The 19388-nt window shown below is 39.7% G+C and overlaps 1 protein-coding gene across 3 annotated transcripts in view; it reads right to left on the minus strand.

Moving 5' to 3' along the window:
- Positions 1–18506, minus strand: part of osbpl5 (oxysterol binding protein-like 5) — a 45594-nt gene extending 27088 nt beyond the window's left edge. For 2 of the 3 annotated variants that reach the window (XM_065956678.1, XM_065956677.1), the window contains exons 1-2: positions 18292–18505; positions 6470–6531 (exon numbers count right to left, since the gene is read on the minus strand). The gene's annotated coding sequence lies outside the window, so the exon portion shown is untranslated. Of the gene's footprint in view, positions 1–6469; positions 6532–18291 lie in introns of all 3 variants that reach the window. The other variant, XM_020641580.3, reaches the window with a different exon arrangement.
- Between the last annotated feature and the right edge of the window lie 882 nt (positions 18507–19388).

Raw genomic sequence — 19388 nt, forward strand, 5'->3', positions numbered from 1 at the left:
GCTGGTGGCGCTATGGTTAGGGCGCACGTCCCATGTATTGAGACTCTCGCCTCGAGCGGTAGGACCGGGTTCGCTTCCACCCGTGGCCCCTTTCCGCATGTCATTCCTCGCTCTCTCTCCCTGGTTTCCGACTCTATCCACTGTCCTCTCTCTGCATTAAAGGCACGAAAAGCCCAAAATAAATCTTTAAAAAAAATAAATAAAGTTCAAGTCATACAACACTATGAAGGCATCTTGTTATCTACAATCATTGCAAAAGCTGTTTTTAATTTCTGTAAACATCACACCAATAGATTGATCATTTATTTTGTAAAGTCTCAGGAATATACCAGTAAAAAAATATATATTTGCTAAACCATCACAAATTATCTTCCCTTCACAAATAAGGAAAGGCAGTGGATTGTTTAGACATTGCTGGAGACACACCTCACACCACAGGAGAATCTGGCAAAGATAATCTTTGGATCCATCAAATAATTGGGCCTTTGCTGACTTCTCCAGCATGGCAAGGAGGATTTGAATGGGAGAGGAACAGGAGTAACATTCTCTCTGTCAAAATAATTGTCTTAAGCCCTCCTTTGAAAGACACTTCATCCAAAATAGCAACAAGGAAGAAGCAGGAGGACACAGCTATTTAATTTATTGACTTTTTTAAACAACCTTACTCTCCACAATGTACCTGTTTGCGAGTGTAGCAGCTAAAAGATGGGCTATGAGAAAATCTTCATTGTGCAGAGATGCCAAATTGGGGGGGGGGGGCTTTAATCAAAATACACATCAAACAAAGACAAAATGTATTTAAGCTTTTAACAAAATCATTTAAACTTTCAAAGAAGTAAAGTCAAGCTATAAAAAGGTCTAAATCAGCCTATTTTACTTTTCAAAGTGCACCATGAGTTATATTTCTGTGCTCTACTTCAAGTTCCTGCAGCAGTTTAAGGCCTTATTACATTATGACAAGGCTTTTTTATAGAGCTGCAAACCTCTGTGGCAGAAAAGGAAATAATAAGCTGTGGAGGATGCTTGGACAATGAAGTAGATACAGAGAAGGGAGCGGATAATGAGGCTCTGTCTGATTAAGGCAGAGCAGGGGAAGAGCAGGGCAAAGTGCAGTCCCTCCAGGGATCTCTGGTCTGTCTGCTGGAGACAGAGGAGGTGTGAGAGGCTGGGAGGAAGATGTCTGGAAGCAGAGACCTGGAAGCTGAATACCCCAACTGGACAGAAGGAGGGTCATTAAGCAGGGTACAGTGAATGACAAGGTGTGGGATAGATTACTTAAATTAATGATGCTTAAATAAAGAGCAGCCCAGTGGGAGGTAGAGGGTAGCAGCCCATTTTAGACTCCCCCTCAGACTGTAATACACCAATCAAGATATGACCAACCACCAAAGCTGGATAGAATATGGATCATATAGGAAATTAATACATTTTAACTGTGAAAACTACGTACATTTGTCTATTTGTCATGCATTCAGCAATGAAATATCCGCTTGGCACAAGAAACTCCCTCTTTTTCCTCCCATTGGCTCCTGAGCTGGCGGTTAGACAAAACACTGACAGCATATTCTAAAATCTGAATGAAAAATTACTGAGACTATAAATATAGAAACTGCTTTGCCAGCTAAACTGTGGTGGAGAGCTTTAGTATTCACTTCAGGAAATATATTTGGCCTCTACTGGAGCTACTGAACTTTGTGAATGAACAAACTGGAGAAGAAAAAAAGAGTACTTAGGTTGAAAAAGGAATAGACCAGAGCTCCTGGTGAGCTTTGTAATGAGCCACAGTCAAAGCAATCACACATCCACAGAAGCACAATCAGCTTTATTAACAGAAGCAGAGGATGTTTATTTCAGCGCATTGTCCGTTTATAGAAAGCAAACATTTCCTATCACTCACAAAACTTATCTTAAAGCTCCCATATTATGCTTTTTCTGGTTTTATATGCTCTTTAGTGTGTTTTCCAAGAGTCCTGTGCATGTTTAGGCACATCCATGTGCAAAAATTCATAGTCCGCGGAAACAAGGCTTCTCCTACGTCCTCCTAGCTGCATGTAACGCTCGGTTCTAGCCCCCCTCGATAAAAATTTGTCAGTCCGACGTCATTGTCAGTGTGAGATCACTGATCTAAGCCCATTGGCTCGTTGTGGCAAGCCCAGCAGCTCATGTTGAAATTTCCGAGAAGCGTGCTGAGCAACTGACCAATAACGACAGAGCGGATCGGCAGACCAATCAGAGCAGACTTGGCACACGTGGGGTCTAACAGTGTGGGCTCAACAGAGTGTAGCTGACGGACTCAGAGTGTAGAGGGAGCAAGGAGGAGCAGTACATGAAAACAGACACTTTTTTCGAACTTTATCTATTGTGAACGTACAAAAGTAGGTACATAGATTAAATATACGAACCCCAAAAAGGGAATAATATGGGCTCTTTAACATTACCTTTTTTTTTTTTTTTTACAATGTCCATGTTTTGTTTACTGTCTTCAAGGTGTTAGCTTCCATCAACACATCAAGCCTTTAAGAATCTACCCTTCAGTCATGAGATCCTCTAGCACTTTGTCAACACCTTAAAGCAGGCATTTAAGGGATTACCCAGTATCACACACCATTAATTACAATACTCAAAGCTTCTCTTATCAGTGGAAAAGACAATGCCACAAAAATGTTGGCTGACCAATCAGTGTGGGACTTCCGGCTGCCCTCAAACCTGAGATGAAAGGATACTGCCCGAAGCAGCTCATGATTTGTAAAACACTGAATGAGAGGTAACTGGGTCAACTTGCTAAGAATAAAGGTTCTGCCTTTTGTCAAAGCAGTCACTTGAAAGTCGTGTCACAAGCCAGCCCAAGACCTACATTAATGTAATCTGATGAGGCAGGATTTTAAGATCTGATGACTGAACGGACACTGTGATCCTGTTTACTTAAATACCTGTTTAGAGTAAATAAGCAAATTATTGTCAAATTACTGTGAATGTAAAACACCCAGAGATGATTTAATTATAAAAACAGTTCAATGGAGCCTCTATGAACAACTTGCCAGAGATTACTCCATGTTTCAGACCAACTTCAGGGGGTCAAATGCTGTACACATGTACCTCATGTATTTACACATACTGACCATATATTTCTGTTTTTTATTTTCTAAGTACACCACAATTTTTCTTTGTAATGCATTTTTCCACTGCCCCCATCCAGGGGTTTCTAACTCATGCACAGTGTGACACTTTATTTGCCAAGCTTTATTTATTTCAATGACAATTCTTCTGTCATCCTTATAAAATGGGGATCTACATTTCCATAGTAACGTGTTACCTTCACTGTTATTCTGCAGTTTTAGGGGGAAAAATGTAGAATCCAGATTCATTTCAATGTGTCAGTAATACACAGGGAGAGTCTCAGGTCCAACACAGAGATCAATAAGGGCTCTTACCAACCGTCAGGAACAAAATAAACAGACATGGATCTCACACTGGCTACCCCAGTGTTGATCCAATAATAACAACTTTACTGATCAAAAGGGACCGCTAGGTACTCCATTTTTTCTGAGTGCAACTCTTCAATACCAAGTGAAGCTACTATGTATTCTGCTTAGCATCCAGTGTTTCCCCTTCCATTATATTAGGGTGGCGGTCCAGTTTTTTGTGCCTTTATTATAGAGATAGGATAGTGGATAGAGTTGGAAATCAGGGAAGAAGTCATTTAAGGATACCTTTCCGATAGTAGAGGACAGCTGTCATTAAAAGTAATGTATGAACACCAAGATTCCTTCAAGTGTTTATGTCGGCTTCGGTCTGCCCATAGAAAAGGGGTAGATTCATGTTTTACAAGTGTGTGTGTGTGTGTGTGTGTGTGTGTGTGTGTTGTAATCAAGTGTTTAATAGACTCTCTGGTGAGGGGTATGAAGATTCAAGTTGGATTAGACTGAAATACCAACAGTTCAGATTGTGAAGTTCATGCAGCCTTGATTCTTGATTTAGTTGACAAAATATGCAGTTAGAAAAAGGTTAAATCATAATATATTGTAACGCGATTCTCAGCATATTGCAAAATGTATTGTAAAATCGCAATAATATCGTATCGTGACTCAAGTATCACGATAATATCGTATCGTGGGGCCTCTGGTGATTCCCACCCCTACCATATAACTATTTCATTTGTTAATCATATGAAGAACAACAGAAAGAACAGCTAGACAAATCATGCTTTGAAATTAACCACATTGATAAATAAAGGTTATCAATGCCCCACGGGGAAACTCGTTTGCCACCTGGTCAATTCATACACACAACAAACAATATAGACAGTACAATCAGGATACACAACAATTAATAAATAGGTGAATAGGTTATGACTCATCAAATATCACTGCACTAAGACCTTGATGTACGAAGAGAAAATCCAAAAGACTAGTGACAAAAACAGAAAGACATAAATGTGACCTTTGAAAGGTAGAGTCAGTGGAAATGTTCAATGCAGCTTGTAAATACAAGATTTTAATTGGCCCCTTTCCCCCAGAAGTGCACTATACTGCAGGACGTAGTGTGTGTCAAAATACAGGCAGAGGACAGGGTCTCTGCAGACATAGTCACCACCACAAATGTATGGAGGCCCAGAAGTGATGATTGAGTTGCAAACCTTTGTAGAAGTCTATTTTTATATTTTTTAGGAAAAGAGCTACTAAGTCTATCTTTAAGGATTCTATCACGGTCTGTATTTTACAGAACTCTATGGTCCTATGATTTCCGCAATGCTAAAAACAAGGACTGAATGAAGAAATTTTGGCAATGAATATGAAATCAACTGTAACACCTGGAAAACAGTGGAATTTGTTGAAATGTGGGTATGATTTATAATAACACGGTCCTAACAATCAAAGTGTTTTTCACAGTGCCTGAGCTTAAAGGAGAGATAAAAACGATCACAAGAGTTGCTGCAGCTCCCGTCAGCCTGTCTGTATGTGACCTGTTGTGACTTTCTTGTAAGTTTTGCCAGCATAGATTGACTTGTAAGAATACACAACTTCTTTGCAAACACATCGGCAAAAGCAGGACATGATTTCGTTGAAGACTTACGAGTAGGTTGAAATATATGAGAATTCTGAGCCAGCCGGAGTAATTGCCACTTAATAGTTTTCTCAATTCAAAAGCTTTACCAATACAATCAGAACAATAAGGGAACTACTGTATGTAACCAGGCAGTGATTCAAATGTTAACTACAAAGTGTAACCTTTCATCTTAACATAGTCTCAAAGAAAGCCAGAATTTTAGGGGCTTTTTAGGCAGAAAAAGATTACTTTGTGTTTGCACAGCTGCATACAGGTTGAGACATTTTATTTCTAGTTAATGTGTAATTTGCTGTTAAATCTCATACATCTGTGCTGCAATCACATGCCAAGATAAACAGCTTGGGCAAGGCTAAGTCACTTCCTGACTGATATGAACGGGCAAGTGGGTTTTATTCTTCCTGACTACAAACAGTCTGCTCCCATCTGAGGACTGTACAAAACAGCAAAGCCAAATGTCTCACTGACAACCACAACACAGTTACTAGACTCCAAATTAGAGAGTTAAATATGCCAGTTCCATCAATCCAACCCAAAAGGATCTCTTTCATAAGGAAAGAGGGATACATTTACTAGATGTAGTAATGGTTCCCTCTTTACGCCCAATGGACAGATGTGTAAAAGAGCTGACTGCCTGCACATCTGTTTAACCCACATTCATAAAGATACTCATACAATTAACCTTCCAGGACAGGCCAAAATACACAGTGCACTAAATATGGGAGACTGAAAAAATAAATAGTAGCTAGTAATTGCACTTTCTGTGCCGCTGTATGAAAGATCAACATGTCCTCTAAGCTAACAGGCTGTTTTAAGGCTTTGAGTGTCTCTGCAATATAATTCTGTAGCCAACTGTCCTCATGCAGCCAAACATTTACTCCCTTCTAACCAAAATGAATCTGACACACCCTGTAAGCAACTGATCTTGCATCTGCCTAACGGTTTATTTTCTTTCAGTGCTACACTGTGCTTCAGTTCTGCAACATTGATGAACAGTTTCTAACATGGATGAGCAGAAGTAATCAAAATGGCACACATGTACTTCACTAATAGGCACTGTGATGTAAGTATTTAATTAGGCAGGTGTAACATACTAAAACTGGCATAAACAGGAAGTTCATCCACTACACACCTTATAGGACATGTCCTATTTCTCTGTCAGCTCAAAATAGTGAGTCACCGCCCCTGGCAACACTGGGTAAAAATGTTCTTTGATTTGTGTCAGACTTTGAAAGTAGACTGACGCTTATGAGAAAACAGGTTTACAAAGTTCTTGGGCAGTAACAATTGAATGGCAGATGCAAACCATTTGCTTAAATGAAGCTAAAACAGATAGCCAATCTACCAGAGCCTATGCATTATTAAGACATCAAAGAGAGGGCAAGCATGTGAGAGCTCAGCTTACCTTTCACCTGAGCCACAGGAGACACTGCATCCAGAGGCCTTTGTTGTAGCCGCCTGTCTCACCTGCAGAGATAGAAGGTTAGGGTAAGGTTTCACTTTTACTCCGAAAGTACAAACAGACAGACTGCCTCATGTCGCTTCTTCACAATCTTCTCTTGGCCACTGTGCTAGTGCTAAGGAGGGTGTGGCTCTAACCAACCAGGTCCCAGTCCTGAGGGAGCTGACAACGTCTCTCTGGCCCAATGCAGTCTGTTTGCCAGCTGCATACACACAAGACACACACACCCACACACACAACTGTCAGTCATTTCCACCTAGAATCCAACTAATGAGATAGGGGGCAAAAGGGCTATTGAGCAGTAAACTACAGCTCCAGTCCATGAGAAAAAACTTTAATTTAAAGAAACAGTATAAGTGACAGCCCTCAAAATTGTCAGGATTCAGGATACAGGATTCCATTCAGAGTGTATTTACTCAGTCAACAGTAACACAGAAGCAATTACAGCTAACGATCCTCAAACATACACCATCATATTCTTAAAGGGCTACCACTCTTACACTAGACAAATACTCATCTAGGATGTAAATCCATGACGAGTAAATGACTCCCACCCAAGGAGACGGTACAGTGTCCATTTAAGGGAAACTAAACCCCAGAGTTTCGGCTAAAGTGCATCTACCCTGGAATTTCAAGAAAGAACGTGAATGTATGAACATGGACAAGGCAATGAGGGTGGAGATAAAAGACACACCCACTCCCTCCATTACCATCAGCTGTAACATCATACAGTCTATGTGGCAAACACACACAACTGATTAGAGAGTTTATTTGGCTTATTTAGCCATAAGCGATGACTCAAGAGGCAGCAATGACACTTTTGCGAAAGATATGTCGTTTGAAGTAGAGGACTTTTCTCCCCCAGAGTCTCCTGTAGGCCACGACCATGGTGGCCCAGAGCGCTATCAGTTTGAACCGTCAGCACAGGTACATGTGCTGAGACAGCCAATGACGAGGACATGGAGGGGATGGGGACATCTCTGAATGGAAGATGATGCCCCCTGGAGGATTCGAACTAACAAAATATCCAGCCATCCATTATCTATACTGCTTTTTCCTCGATCAGGGTCGTGGGGAGCTGGAGCTGACCCCAGCTGTCATTGGGCGAGAGGCGGGGTACACCCTGGACTGTTGGACATCCAATCACAGGGCTCTAACACAATATGTGGGATTTAAACACTGTACTCAAATTTTGAGATTTGGACCTAAATTGATCAACAATAACACTAAATAGCACTATACATTTTAGGCTGAAAAGGGGGGTCAGGGGGTTTATTTACCCTTCAAACAAACACAATAACAAACTTCCTATTTTGATTTGATTCTAATTGGCTGTACTTGAAATACTGTATGCAGATATGTTTAAAGCTAAACTGCAGCTTTCAACAACCCTTTTACGATCTGACTTTTCATTTTGAAATACCTTTTAATCTTTCCAAAAAAAGAACATCTAATTCAGAAACAGCTGGGATGTTTGATAAGAAGGAAATCCAAAAACCAGAACAACTCCATAAAATTGAAGGACTATTCAATAAGTACATGTTGAATACAGGTTGGAGTAAACACTTGGTGATTTTGATGTGATTTTTGAAAGCTTCATTTTACTAGGTGTTTTTGTCGGATACTTAAAATTCAGAGAATCACATTGACTGAAAATGATTTTATAACAATTAACAACTCCAGCATTCAACTGTTTTATCAAGGTTTTAAATACATCTGCAAATAAAATTAAAACAATGCTTCTGATAAAGCAGTGAATAGTCAGAAGACAAAACCATGTGTAAAGGGAAGTTAGGCAGCCCAGATCTTTGCCTTTGCATCCTATCACTTAGCAAAAGAGAAAGCCACAACACTCGAGTACTTCTAACCTAAATAAGAAGTGAACTGAGAGAGAAACCCTAAGCTGACAGCGCATAATGGACAAAGACAAAGAGGAGAGGCAGGGCAAAGGAGATGAGAGCCAAACATAGACAGCGACTATGGGAAAACAGAAAACATGGAGTACTGGGAATGCAGGGGTACTTTCACATCATCAAAGAGGGTAAAAGCATCCGCAAAAGTAACCAACAGCACCTCATGTCTACATGGATTCATTGTGGCAAACACAAAATAAGATTTAAATGATCTGAAATACATATATGGCCCAGAATCATAAAATGTACTAAGTGTTCTTTATCTAAAAGTCTGATGTGAAGTAAGACGCTGTGACCCAGAATGTGGCATGGTTGGGATGGAAGGGCTCCAGAGCTGCACTTCTTTCTCTAAGCTGTCCTACATTTCCTCATTCAGATCAGACATTATCTGTCCTCCTGACTCAGTTTGAGTGCCATGAAATAAACCACATGCCACATAGAAGAACTTCTACTATAAGAATACAAGGTTCACAACATGACATGTCTTGTGCTCTTTCTACCGCTGTATGCCATCCAAAAACCACAAAGATATGGCCCAGTATGATATAATGCCCTAGTAAAGTTGAAGATTTTCATTGATATAACAAACTTGAAGGGATTTTTGATGACACCCAGAGTACCTATATGTTCTACTATATCTTAAGATATAGTGCTTTCCCACATAGTATACACAAAACTCCTATAAATGTTTCACCCCAACTTTATCTGGAACGTTTCCTGCCAGCCCTCTCATGAATTCTCTATGTGAAGTCGGGGTGTGTCGTCGTCAGTGCGTCGTTCTGTTTACGTCATGTCCCTCATGTGACCACATTTATGGACAAGCAGCAACTCAAGGAAGATTTATGGGGCAGCCTGCCTTACATTGTTAGGAGAGCATATGTTAAAACAGCTTAAGGCACCAAACATTGAGAGAAGGATTACTCGCATAGCCCTGCATTTGAAGTATATGGTCATGCATCGTCATAACAGGGCCACATACATATTGTATAACCAGCACTCTAAATGCTTCCTTGCAAGTATACAACTAAGTAACATTTACATAAGAACACTGAGAGCTCAACAACTTTCCCAGCACAGAGCCAAGGCTGACTCATAGGAGGGGTCTGGGCCAGATCCTGCCTGGCCCACTGATTTATAGTTGTGTCTCTGGCTCAATTAAGGGAAACAATAGGATGGGTGTGAATAAAAACTGGAGGCTAGAAGAAGCTCCTACTGAGGATAAAGTAGAGGCTAGAAACTGAGGCAGAACTGATAACAAAAGGCAGTTAATCTAACATTGCACTGTACACAAATAATCAAGACACCAAATGATAGCTGTACACAAAGTCCTTGCTAATCCACATCGGCCCATCTACAATGTTCACATTTTGTTACCTAACTAGTTGTAAACCTTGAGAGTGTATTTATTTTTCTAAAGGTTAAATAATGATCACTCCACCTCGCCTATTTGAACGAGAGGCTGGACACATATTGTACTACATCTCTTTCCCGGTCGACAGAAAGCTTTGGCAGAATCTTGTCAAACAAGGTAGCAAAGCCTGCATTAGTGTCTATTAACTGTAAAATGGAGCTTACATTTCAAAATGAACATCATGCTTTATAAAAAGGCTTGCAACTAGTCATGTAGTCAAAAATAATGTTTAAAGCATAAAATGTTAAGCTGTAAAAAGAAAAAAAAAATGAAGTGAGAAGTCAAGTCAGATCCTTCATATTTAAAACCAAGAGGCAATGTTCGATTCTGTAAACAGTTCGTGATCAATCTAATCAATCTAATATCCGTATCAGGTCAGATATTGATGTAATTTATGTATCTGATATCAGACTGTCTGTGACTGACGGTGATTTGTGCTTTGAAGACATTCAGACTGAACTGCAATTGCCCACAAATCATCTACATCAAGATGTACAGGTGAGATGGAACAGCTCCTCCTATGTGATAAAAAGTACAATTCTTGCACTTATTAATTATGATATCGGAATCAGTATTGTGCGTCTTTAATCAAAAGTCAAGCATATTTTTAACAGTGCCCTCTAATACCCTCTCCATCCACACATACCCACTTAGCTTAATGTCACCTGAAGCGAGGTTGTCAAACATGGCTCTGTGAAGGCAGACAGTCATCAAAGCCAAATTTGAAGTCAATGTCTATTTAGCGAGTGAGTGTTTTCAATTACCGGTAAGTGATTACTGGACTAAATCATTCGTCTGCTCCTGTGTCTGAGATTCTAATTCAAGTGGATAATGGAGGCTAATATTTACAAGAGCCCTCGGGGGGCATAGGGATTGTTTGTCCAGTAAAGCCAGAGCTCACAGACATACAGACATAAACTTAAGTCAATGCATGAACTCAGAAAAATTATAAGGCAGACATAAAGGGACACAAAGTGGACTTAATAAGATTGACTGTGAGTCTTATGGCTCAAAAACACTGAGTCAACTCAAAGCCTTACACATTCAGTATTTCTCATCATCACATGAACACCCAACCTGGGGCCTGTTGTCAGTACCATTCAGTTAAACTGGGCGTTAGCAGCACAAAAACACTGGTAAACAACTGATCTGATGTATCCAGCGAATATAATACAAGATCTATATAAGATTAACTTTTTTTGTCCCAGTGGTACTTCACAGTGCTCTGATGCACTAACAAAATATCTAAGTACAGTATTACACAGCAAACTTATATACAGTGTTTGAGTGTTTCATTATTACAGCTCTATGATTTTTGTGTAAGTTTTTATTATTTATGTTTTACATTTTCAGGAGTCTTTAACATATATCATTTCATAATTGATATAATTATAACAATTAAAAAACAACAAGATTCGAATATAATAAAATAAAAGTGAAGACTGATTTTCTAAAACAGGAATCGTTCTTTAATCCAAGGGCTCCAACAGTTTAGTTTAGCCAAACATACCCTCTTCTTCTTCTCCTGCCTTGAGTAGTTGTTGGATAGTGCTCTGCTGCAAATGTGTCAAATTCCTCAGATTTTTGGGTCACATTTCCAGTTTCTTACTGACCTGCCCAGCTGACTTTGCTGCAAGCTGATTGGCTGTTAAAACATTAAACTTGTTACAACATTCTATAATAACAACCCTGCACGAGCTGAGCTACAGGCAACCCCATCAGAGTCTCAGTTCAACAGTTTACATGCTTTTATGAAGCTGCATGACAAACAAACAAAAAAAGTATCCTTTTAGTGTATTCTAACACTGTGCCACTTTTTCCTTCATGAGCACACAGAAATACACACGCCACAGCCTTAATGCCCAGACCTAAAACAACAGCAGGCAGATGTAAAAATACTGCCAATCAGACACTGTCTGCACAGATCGACTTGGCTTTAACAGGCCCATGGTGGACCATGACGTAATCAAGCCTCTCAGAAACAACTATTTCATAATAAAATACAAAATGTATGTTAATCTACAACTAACCTGCTGTGAACGCAAAACAGACGCTGCAGCTTATCCTTTGAAACTGCAGATTATTAACATCTGACATGGGGAATACACAGTAACAATCATTTCAGGGACTGGACCAAGTCCCTCTTAAAAAGCCTGCCACTCAGAACCAGCTTCGAAAGAAATGTAGATCACCACATGGACATATAGTATGGGCCAGTGCTTCTTACCTGTGTTATCGGTTATTTGAAAATGGATGATTTCAGCATTAAACTAACAAACAGAAACACATCAAAACAAACTAACTTTGTCAAAGAGCTTTGCACAGACAGTAAGGATCAACTCAAAGTATTATTACTTTCTTAGTTAAACCTTTCCTATTTAAAAGTACATGCTGGCACAAAACATAAACACAAAGCCTGTCTCCACATTAAGAATATTTTAAAGGATAGTTTTGTGGTATTTATATTTATGTTTGCAACTGTGCCTTAATGTCCACAAAGTAATACAACTGGGTCCTATCAAAGGTTTGCTTTTACACAAGCAGCAGCAGCTCCATACGTTAAGCCGGAGATGAGTGAGAGGCGGATATCGATTGCAGAGGCGCAAGATGCAGTGAGAACGCTTAGGCTGCCACTGCTTCTGTAAAAAGAAGAGCAGTGGATCTGTGAAGTCAAACCTGTCCTATAAATAGACACACCAACCAACCAGCAGAATGGGAACAAACGTCAGGGGGTCAAAAGGTCAGACTCAAACCCTAAATGACTTTTGTCATTAGAAAGAGATGGACAAAGAATGAAGATTCACGAGGTAGAGAACATGCAAAAGAGAAAATTTGTAACAAGAAATTGATTGTAACAAAACAAGGAATTTATCATATAGATAGAGATAATATTGATGAGTTGATTTCAGGATATTCATTGAAATTTTGAATTGAAGTAGTACAAGTTGTAAAGCAACACTGGATAGTAACACGTAAGATATGCTGTCCAAAAAGATTTTGATTAAAGATAATAGAAAAAAAAAGATGTCCAGACCAAGTCCTATAAAGACAACCTAAGAAATTAACATTCCCTACCCTAGCGCAATGCAGTTCAAAGAATGTAAGTATGTATAGTAACACAATGAATCTGACTAACAAAAATGCATAATACGGTCTTAAAAAGAAAGTATCTCATCGTCTTTGTCTGAATATTATAATAAAATGATACAAGCTGCTTCCTCAGATTAGGGTCTGTGTATATTACAGGGTGTTATGATACTGGTGTCACAATGAACAGCTGACATGATAGCAGTAAAACATTTGGACCAGAGGGAATTTGCATCTCTCAGCTAGATATAGACAAATTAACAAGGCTGTAATGTCACATATCTTGTTGTGTGATATCTGCAAAATAATGTTTCCATTTGGCGTAAAGCTTTAAACATCCAATGTGTTTGTAAGGAACCATATCTTTAATGTTTATAATCAGTTTCAGCTCTGTGGTGTTCTCTGGGAAAAAAATATGTTCCCTCTCTTTTTAGACATAAAGGCCATCTTACAGCTGTAAAGTTACTTGGGACAAAAAATAAACTCACGACTACGGGAGGGGAGAGGAGTCTTGGCAAAGAAGCAGCTGTGAAAAGTGCGTTTGGTCTCTGGGGGCAGAGAGACAGATTCAATATGGAGCAGTATTAGCCTAGATTCCCCCACTTGATGCTGGGGAAAGCATTTACACCTCAGGGGAGCTAATGCAGTGCTGAGCCACTTATCAAACCTCGGAGAGGGAAACTTCCATTGTTAAGAGCAGTCAGATTCAAACTTACATAGTGTCGGGTTAAGTATCATTTGGAAAAATACTAGGAGGAATTTTCACACTTGTCACATACTGACAATCAAGCATACCCCGGTAAGTGTCACAACCTTTCTTACATACAGCCTTCAAAACATTCAATGCATTTTACCCGCCTTGCACTGAGCATTTGGTATTTTGAAATCCCACTTGGGGGTTACCTAAATCCATCAGCGAGAAAGTGTAGTGTTGGTTAAACATAAATGCACTATAGAAAAACAACTTGTCTGACATGCATGTAATTTTGGTAGAAAAAATGTTAAACAATTACACTAGCCCAGTGTTTCCCCTACCATTATATTAGGGGGGCGGCCTAGAGTCGAACGTCAAGGGAAAAAAAAAGATTGTTTTTTTTGTTGTTGTTGTTTTTTTAAGATTTATTTTTGGGCTTTTTGTGCCTTTATTGTAGAGATAGGATAGTGGATAGAGTCGGAAATCAGGGAAAGAAGTCATTTAAGGATACGTTTCCCATTGAAAAGAACAGCTGTCATTAAAAGTAACGCATGGACACCAAGATTCCTTCAAGTGTCAGCTTGTCCCCACCCCCCTAATGCTGTAAACCTAGGGGAAACACTGCTAGCCTTTGACTATAATAAGTGAGTGGCCAGGCAGCCCTCTATAATGCCAAAAGGCATAACACAATCTCAGCTTGGTGTAAATTTGAATACTGCAGGGTGAAGGTCATTCTCCACGGCCAACAGGTTGTTACCTTGCATGAAAGCAGTAACCTCTGATGTTGAAAAATTAAGGCAAGGCCTAAGTGAGAAAAAAATGCTATTCCTTGAGTGTCCATTTGAGGCTGGCTCCAAAAACCAAGTAACCCCAATTAAAGCCTGCATAAAAAGTCCCAATTTTAGAGCAAATATAAACATGAAGTTGGTTCAGAAAACTGTTTTGGGCTCCATAGCAAAATTCTTCATCAGTGAAAACTGTACAGGGGTGCATATTCTGAGAACGAGTTCTTTCTGATTATATTAAGCTTAAGTGATGACCCGCCTCAACTCCACGTCCTAGCCCACTTCTAGATTAACCAGAGGTTTGTTGGAGTCAGCATTTCCAATAGTGGTGTCAAGTATCATAAATCCCACAGTTTGGATCAAATCATGGATGTTGATCACAGATTTGATTTTTGGATCGACAATAAAAACAAAAACATTTGTCATATTCATTTTCCTCAGCTTGACGACTCAAATTGTGCATTTTAACACCATCACTGCAAATTAACAACCAGCTTGTTTGAAAAGTCTGCAAAAATGATATTTAACATATTTTAGGAGATTGTACAGAGGGTCAACATGGCACCTTTTAAGCCCTGCCTCTTGTTTCACTGAGACTCTGCACAGGGTTTTAGCTTTAGTGTTTATTAAAGGCTACGCCATATTCATCATTTTTCCATCGATCCGTGGATCACGTGCCTTGAGGGGTAATCAAAATGGGTCACGAATTAAGCCTGATTCGTTTCACCACTAATTTCTATTATGGCCACTGCCAGTGTGGGGCTTCATTATGCCTCCTTACAAACCAAGGGGTGACTACATCCACCTTTTAAACAGTCTTTGCTTACATGGCAGCATTCACCATCACTGTTTAAATGTGTGTGTGTGTGTGTGTGTGTGTGTGTGTGTGTGTGTGTGTGTGTGTGTGTGTGTGTGTGTGTGTGTGTGTGTGTGTGTGTGTGTGTGTGTGTGTGTGTGTGTGTGTGTGTGTGTGTATGTGTGTGTGTGAGAATGGGAAAATGTGTAAAGTGCTTTGAGTTGTTAAAAGGCTGAAAAGGAACTTTATACAGTTTGTGTGGCAATTGTGAATTAAACCATTAAATACATTCCCCGTTTCAAATGGATCCCCTGATGATGTTTATTAATTGCGGAAAATTGGGAAAAATTGGGAAAAAAGACCATTTTGGCTTTCCAGTCCAGCTGGAGCCGTCAAGCAGCAATTAAATCCTAAACCCTCACAGTAGGTCAGCAGGACACATTTCGGCAGCTCATCCTATAGAGTCGTGTGGTTAGGCATGAGGATTCCTCGCAGCACAGCAGGAAAGTTGGGGCATCTGTTGCCGTGTTTTCCTGCTAAAAGCAGTGATTAAAAAAATGCCACTAACCACCCACAGAAACAGCTCAAACTGCTCTTCACATTCTCACTACCCTTTTCTCTCTCCTTCTTTGACAACTACTCTCTCTGATTTGTCATTCAGGGCAGATCAAAGCCACAGTTGTAGTTGATAGGCTTAGAACCAACACCATTAAATATCCCCACCTGATTAGTGCAAGGTAGTCTGTCACATGACACAAGCAGACTCTGGGTGTTAACAGATAAGCAGAGAAAGTCTCACATCATTATACAAGCCAAGTTGTAAAAACTCAGGACAATGTGGACTAGATGTTCATTGTTCTGATATAGAGGATTAAGGCTCAATCTAATAAAGAGCATTAGAAAGGGCATTAAAAGCACCACTGATGTATTTAAATCAGAGACGCACATACCCTAGAAGCAGTATCTGTTGTTATTGATCACGTGACCTATTTCCAGCAGCCAGGCACTATCAATGACCTTCAAATGTCTATATGTTACCACCTGCTGACACCACTTGCAGCCAGACGTTTTGCGGTCATTCAATATCAGATCAATATTAGTTCAGTGCAAGCTCATAGAGAAAACTAATAGAGGATAACAGACCTTTATTATTTTGTATAACACGGAGTGATGGATGAAGTCAAGTGAAAGTGAAGACAGATTGAGAAAACACAGAGACAACAAAGCACAGAAGGAATATGGCTAAAAAAGAGAAAGTGGGGAACAAGAGTGTTTACTGTCTTGTCTCACTCCAAAATATCTAGACTGTCACATTTCTCTTCCAGCACTCTGGTAATCATTTCCTCGTTGCTTATATTGCCTTCTGTTTAGAGTTTTTTCACCCCCAGAATTTTGAGCGACACATAGTAAGCCTTTAAACCATTAACTAAACTGCACTTCTGTGCTATTCTCCAACTCCACATAAAACCACAATGATTAAAGATGATGAGCTCTCCTATCTATTGTGCACTGGGATTAGACAGAGATGGATGAGGCAAAGTGGCACTGTACAATCTTCACATTTAGTCATCAAGATCAATTATCACAAGTACAGACAGACCCGTACTGGACTTATGATGCCATCACAAATGTCAGTGTTTGACAAGTTAAAAAAAAAAAAAAATGACAACCCAGTTATTTTACAGACAAATATTTAATGAAGATCTCTTTATATGAGCTTTTTCCAAAGGTACTGATCAAGATCTTTATGTAGCAGGACATTTAGCAGCTGGCATAATACTCTGTATGTATAGGTAGATGTGTACTGTGAGGGTTAAACTGCTTTTGATATTTAAACATTCATGTATAACAATTAATTTAGCCTCTCCACATGTTATAGCAATATAATAATAATAATTGTATTTCTAACGCACTTTACATTTAAAAGAAACTCTCAAAAAGCTACAATTTCAAGATAACCATCAAAACAATAGCACTAGTCAAAAGGTAAAATCTGAGGGGTTTTTTTAGAGCATAAAACAAGATCTAAAAATGTCTTATAAGCCAGTTCTCGCAGATTTATCAAACTAGTAATACTTACATGCACTTAAAAATGGGGGTTAATATCAAAATCACTGTGATTTTACACTCTCTCTTTAAAGATAACATACTTTGTTTAATTATCTGTTAGTTAAAAAAAATCTAATTTAAAATTCAAATGCATAGAGAGGTATCTGTAGGAAAGACTGGTGTTGACAGTCATAATTTGCTGGTAGTGGAGGCATGTCAAAGGTTACAGCTTTAGCTTTACACCAGCAACACTGGATCTGTAGCATGCTGAGCTGTGCCTGCACTGCAGACTATATGTACAGTAACATTCACCTATGTGTCATGTGCATTGCATAATTTTGCACTACATAATGACTTAAGGTTACATACAGCATGCAACATGTCGTGTCCTGCATGAAAGTCAATGTATTATGATTCACTGGACTAATGGAGGTCGTTTGTACAGCAAGTACTATTCAATCGTAATTCTTATTCCTCCCATGACAGCTCTGCAACACGCGTAAATAAGGACGGTAACGTTATGCATGTATTGATTTCACATCCCGGTTAAACTTGAAGTAGGTGTAAGCAGGAAGGTAAATCGATCACATAGAGGTACCTGTCGTTGCCTGTCACCACCCTAAACGTCGGCTAGCTCCACGGTTGCCATGCAAACCGGTGACAGCCAAGCCGCAGCCGCCGCATGGGGCACGGTCTGCTAACGTGGTGTTGAGGGTTTACTTTATGGAGCTAGCTTGAAACGTTAGCCACTACTCAGCGACACAACACACCAAACAGACACAGATAACATCAACACAACACATTACCAAATTCCTTTCAATTATTGCGACGTTTAAGCCCCCAAAAAACTACCTTCAAGATAAGCAGCTCCAGCTCACTCTTCCAGTTAATGCTACGAGAGCTCCATTAGCTGTTAGCACAAGTTAGCACATAAAACATACTCTAGTTGAAAAACGTTCGCTAAAAATAGAAACTTATCTTGCTCGTCGTGTTGGCGTGGTAGTAAGACAGCAGAAAATGTCCAACTTACTCTGTGTCGACCAGCTAGGCGCTCATGCAGTTGTTCTGGAGCTTCATTTCCAGTCCAGCATCATAGTGGAGAGACAGTGGGGGGTTTAGGGGAGCAGCAGCGGACTGAGGCGGACGACTGGAGTCGGCTGGAGGAGAAGTTGCTCCGTTCCAACATGGAGAGCTTGGAGCGGACTGGATCCCCCTGCTGCGGTTCATGTGGCTGCTGCTGCTGCTGCTGCTGCACGGGCAGCCCAGGCGACACCTGTGGCCGCAGCAGCGTACAACACCTGCTGCATGGAACTGTAATGCAGATATTAACCATGGCCATTCAACGTTTTATTGAATTTTTTTTTTTTTTTTTTTTTTAAAGAACAAGTACTATTATAAGCAGAAATCATGTTAAGTTATAAAAAAGTGAAAGTACTTTTTATTCTGCAAAATGGACTCTGACAGTGTTAAAAACATTGGAATAGTAATAATGATGCGTTAACAAATATATAGCACCTTTCTCTCTGTTTGAGGTTTATTGGTTAATTCTGAATATTTTAAAAGCTGCTCATTTGATTTGATACAAAAAAATGTAAATACATATTCGAATGGTGGAGCTGCCTAATAGGCCTATCTGAAGATGTCAGCCTGTAAGTGTTAGATGAAGAGACTTAGTTTTTCTTACAAAAATGTTAAAGTGGAAGTACAAAGCTTACAGAAGCCTGTACAGCACTTTAATAGAACACCTGTACTCACCTGAAACAGTTTTGTATTTTCATAGACAGCTGGACAAAAAAACAACCTAATATGGCTTCAATGAGAAGCTGCAATGCCCTGGTTTAATCCATTATGGTGGATTTACCGGCTCATAAGCATTTGAGCTCATCATTAAATTTGGATCACCCAGTTTTCTTTTGTCCTATTTTAATTTGTATTTGCAGGTTGTTTAGCTGTCGTAACAGCTCCAGCTCTGTGTTCACTGTTTAGTCCAACATAGGAGACTGCAGTGCAGCTCAAATACGAAGTCTTTTTTTTGGAGCCAACGTTTGCATCTGAGAGACATAAAATAAAAATGGTGAGGAGGAGTGGAGGGCTGAGATGGAGGGATGGAGACATGGAGGAAGTGGG

The sequence above is a fragment of the Labrus bergylta genome, chromosome 7 (assembly GCF_963930695.1).
Source record: "Labrus bergylta chromosome 7, fLabBer1.1, whole genome shotgun sequence".
NCBI classification, from domain to species: Eukaryota; Metazoa; Chordata; class Actinopteri; order Labriformes; family Labridae; genus Labrus; species Labrus bergylta.